This window comes from Protopterus annectens, chromosome 4.part0 (genome assembly GCF_019279795.1).
Source record: "Protopterus annectens isolate FY-2018-M chromosome 4.part0, PAN1.0, whole genome shotgun sequence".
In the NCBI taxonomy this organism is placed as follows: domain Eukaryota; kingdom Metazoa; phylum Chordata; order Ceratodontiformes; family Protopteridae; genus Protopterus; species Protopterus annectens.
Window position 1 is genome coordinate 1487479760 of NC_056733.1, and position 5211 is coordinate 1487484970.

Consider the following 5211-nt stretch of genomic DNA (forward strand, 5'->3'; position numbering starts at 1 on the left):
ACACGCACTCAAGTGTGATAGCAATTTCTGTGCATTTAAAGTGTTTTTTTGATTGTATCTGCTTTCTTCTTCTTCTTTCGGCTTTTTCCGGTTAGAAGCCACCACAGCGGATCACCTGTCTGCTCATGATTGGCAGTGGAGTTTTACGGTGTTGAGTTGCCAGCCTGGCGCGCAACCTTCCACAGAAGGCACAGACACACACATACTCACACCTAGGGCCAATTTGGAGTGTCCAATCCACCTACAGCATGACTTTGGGATGTGGGAAGAAATCGGAGCACCCGGAGGAAACCCATACGATCACAGGAAGGACATACAAACTCTGCACAGAAGGCACCCCAGCTGAGGATTGAAACAGAGAACCTCTTACTGTGAGGTGGCAATGCTAAGCGCTGCACCACAGCGGCCACCCATATTTTCTGAAAAAAAAAAAAAAATATACTTGTTTTCCCACCTTTCTAAGCTTGAATAGTCCAGTTTCAGGTTAGTGCTGAATTCAGGGCTGTGTTACAAGTTTCTGTGTTTGCCCATACCTTACTTAGATAGAAGGAAGTTTCTCTGTTCACTGTGAGAGAGGGAGCTTTTAGCGGCCTATTTATCCCTGGAGGAGTGGTTTCAGCCCAGAAATTAGTACTTTATTGTCCATTTTGGGCTAATTTCTATCTCTTTCATTTCCCTGATATAAAACCCGCATTTGCAAGGTTTTTGCACTAGTATAGAGTTCAGCAAGCTCCAGTCTGGTGCCCTGCAGAGTTCTATAGCAGCAGAGAGACAAAAGAGAGACTTTGGAGTGATTAAGCATCACTTTTCTGCATTTTCTTGCTGACTTTAGCTAATTCCACCTAAAACGCCGATTTTCTAGAGTTTCTGTGATTTAAAAAGCTTGTTAATAGGTTCATAGGTGTGCACTAGGCTAATGGCCCTGGAGCCTTTACAACCTAGCCCATATCTGCTGACCTCACAAGGCCCAACCATAGTGAAAGTTTTGAAATGTGAAGAGAATAAATCTAAGATGACTTCCCTGCTTAGTCTAGCAGAAGCATATCGGTATCAAGCAGGAATTGAAATCAAACCAGAAATAGATAAAAATCAGGCAGCAACTGAATGTGCCAGAAAACAAAAGACAAAATATAAGGTGAAGGACCAGATGAGAAGGAAAGATATCTGGACAATGCATAAATATAGTTGCAAGTATAGAAAACCTCTGGAAGAACCTCATTTTGATCAGGAACTAATGCAGGAATGGTTAAGGAGAGGTGAATTCAAACCAAGAAATGAAAGGTTAATATTGACGACCCAAGGTAGTGGGTTACATATACTTTGATTTACAAAGTCCATTGAACATGTGTGAGAAACAGACAAATGTAGCTTTAATCGTACCTTGACTTAGGAATGGGGTCCATTCCTGTTATGATAGATGAAACCCAAAAGATGTGGAGAAATTAAAAAATATATATTATATTCATAATGTAGCAGAAAGTATACTAAGAACTAAGCCAACATGGGAATGGAGAAAGGAGATTCTGCCTATAAGTGATGACTGCAATTAGGGGTACAGAGAATACCCTAGAGGGGCTGGAATTTACTGGAGGAAGCTTGGAAATGAATCAAGGTATTGATAACAAATAATAAGAAAGGGGAAGATAATAGAATGAGAAGAATTCAGCTACATATTGTACTTGAAGAATTCAGCTACATATTGTACTTATTTTACTGCCTGCACTTTAACAAAGTCATTTTTGTGTTTAAATTACCTGTTTAACTGTTGTAGGCTGCGCACTCAAGTGTGATAGCCATTTGTGTGCATTTAAAGTGTTTTTTATTGTATCTGCTCTATTTTCTGAAAAAAAATAAAACAAAATACTTGTTTTCCCGCCTTTCTAAGCTAGTATAGTCCAGTTTTCAGGTTAGTGCTGAATTCAAGGGCTGTGTTACAAGTTTCTGTGTTTGCCCATTCCTTACTTGGATAGAAGGAAGTTTCACTGTTCACTGTGAGAGAGGGAGCTTTGAGCAGCCTATCTGTCCCTGGAGGAGTGATTTCAGCCTAGAAATTAGTAGTTTACTGGCCATTTTGGGCTAATTTCTATCTCTTTTATTTCCCTGCTAGAAAACCCGCATTTGCAAGGTTTTTGCTCTAGTATACAGCTCAGCAAGCTCCTGCCTGGTTCCCTGCAGAGTTCTACAGCAACAGAGAGACATAAGAGAGACTTTGGAGTGATTAAGTATCATTTTTCTGCATTTTCTTGCTGCCTTTAGCTAATTCCGCCTACAACGCCTATTTTCTAGAGTTTCTGTGATTTAAAAAGCTTGTTCATAGGTTCATAGGTTCATAGGTGTGTACTAGGATAATGGCCCTGGAGCCTTTACAAGCCTAGCCCATATCTGCTGACCTCACAAGGCCCAAACATAGTGAAAGTTTTGAAATGTGAAGAGAATAAATCTAAGATGACTTCCCCGTTTAGTCTAACAGAAGCAGATCGGCAACAAGCAGGAATGGAAATCAAACCAGAAATAGATAAAAATCAGGCAGCAACTGAATGTGCCAAAAACCAAAAGAAAGAATATAAGGCAAAGGACCAGATGAGAAAGAAAGAAATCTGGACAATGCATAAATATAGTTGCAAGTATACAGAGAAAAAAGAGAATGGCGCCACTCTCTTTTTTCTCTTTGGACTGTCTTTTTGCTTCGGGGTACCTTACCTTGGTGGTGTTTCTTCTTTTTTGTATAGTTGCAAGTATAGAAAACTTCTGGGAGAACCTCATTTTGATCAGGAACGAATGCAGGAATGGTTAAGGAGAGGTGAATTTAAACCAAGAGATGAAAGGTTAATATTGACGACCCAAGGTAGTGGGTTACATACACTTTGATTTACAAAGTCCATTGAACATGTGTGAGAAACAGACAAATGTAGCTTTAATCGTACCTTGACTTAGGAACGGGGTCCATTCCTGTTATGATATTAGAAACCCAAAAGATATGGAGAAATTAAAAAAATATATATTATATTCATAATGTAGCAGAAAGTATACTAAGAACTAAGCCAACATGGGAATGGAGAAAGGAGATTCTGCCGATAAGTGATGACTGCAATTAGGGGTACAGAGAATACCCAAGAGGGGGCTTGAATTTACCGGAGAAAGCTTGGAAAGGAACCAAGGTACTGATAACAAATAATTAGAAAGGATAAGGTAATAGAATGGGAAGAATTCAGCTACATATTGTACTTATTTTACTGCCTGCACTTTAACAAAGTCATTTTTGTGTTTAAATTACCTGTTTAACTGTTGTAGGCTACACACTCAAGTGTGGTAGCCACTTCTGTGCATTTAAAGTGTTTTTTTTATTGTATCTGCTTTATTTTCTGAAAAACAAAACAAACAAAAAAATACTTGTTTTCCCGCCTTTCTAAGCTAGTATAGTCCAGTTTTCAGGTTAGTGCTGAATTCAGGGCTGTGTTACAAGTTTCTGTGTTTGCCCATACCTACTTGGATAGAAGAAAGTTTCTCTGTTCACTGTGAGAGAGGGAGCTTTGAGCAGGCTATCGTTCCGTGGAGGAGTGGTTTCAGTCCAGCAATTAGTAGTTTATTGGCCAGTTTGGGCTAATTTCTATCTCTTTCATTTCCCTGCTATAAAACCCACATTTGCAAGTTTTTTTGTGCTAGTATACAGCTCAGCAAGCTCCTGCCTGGTGCCCTGCAGAGATCTACAGCAGCTGAGAGACAAAAGAGAGAATTTGGAGTGATTAAATATAATTTTTCTGCATTTTCTTGCTGCCTTTAGCTAATTCCGCCTAAAACGCCAATCTTCTAGAGTTTCTGTGATTTAAAAAGCTTGTTTATAGGTTCAAAGGTGTGTAGTAGGCTAATGACCCTGGAGCTTTTACAAGCCTAGCCAATATCTGCTGACCACACAAGGCCCAAACATAGTGAATGTTTTGAAATGTGAAGAGAATAAATCTAAGATGACTACCCTGCTTAGTCTAGCAGAAGCATATCGGCATCAAGCAGGAATGGAAACCAAACCAGAAATAGATAAAAATCAGGCAGCAACTGAATGCGCCAAAAAACAAAAAAAAGAATATAAGGTGAAGGACCATATGATAAGGAAAGAAATCTGGACAATGCATAAATATAGTTGCAAGTATAGAAAATTTCTGGAAGATTCTCATTTTGATCAGGAAGGAATGCAGGAATGGTTAAGGAGAGGTAAATTCAAACCAAGAGATGAAAGGTTAATATTGACGACCCAAGGTAGTGGGTTACATACACTTTGATTTACAAACTCCATTGAACATATGGGAGAAACAGACACATGTAGATTTAATCGCACTTTAACTTAGGAATGGGGTCCATTCCTGTAATGATATTAGAAACCCAAAAGATGTGGAGACATTAAACAATTTATATTATTTTCATAATGTAGCAGAAAGTATACTTAGAACTAAGCCAACATGGGAATGGAGAAAGGAGATTCTGCCGATAAGTGATGACTGCACTTAGGAGTACAGAAAATACCCAAGAGGGGACTGGAATTTACCTGAGGAAGCTTGGAAAGGAACCAAGGTATTGATAACAAATAATTAGAAAGGGGAAGGTAATAGAATGGGAAGAATTCAGCTACATATTGTACTTATTTTACTGCCTGCACTTTAACAAAGTCATTTTTGTGTTTAAATTACCTGTTTAACTGTTGTAGGCTACACACTCAGGTGTGTTAGCCATTTCTGTGCATTTAAAGTAGTTTTTTATTGTATCTGCTTTATTTTCTGAAAACAAAAACAAACAAAAAAAAACTTGTTTTCCCACCTTTCTAAGCTAGTATAGTCCAGTTTTCAAGTTTGTGCTGAATACAGGGCTGTGTTGCACGTTTCTGTGTTTGCCCATACCTTACTTGGATAGAAGGAAGTTTCTCTGTTCACTGTGAGAGAGGGAGCTTTGAGCAGCCTATCTGTCCCTGGTGGAGTAGTTTCAGCCTGGAAATTAGTAGTTTATTGGCCATTTTGGGCGAATTTCTATCTCTTTCATTTCCCTGCTATAAAACCCACATTTGCATGGGTTTGCGTGCCAGGCAGCGCCGGTTAGCTAGGATATAAGCTCCACAAAGTCTACTCTTCAATTTTTCCCTTGGAACTAGACAAATTTTCAACTTAAGCACTCAAACCATTCACTTCTCATCCCAGCACTTGCTCAGAACTCATAGCAAGCACTAAT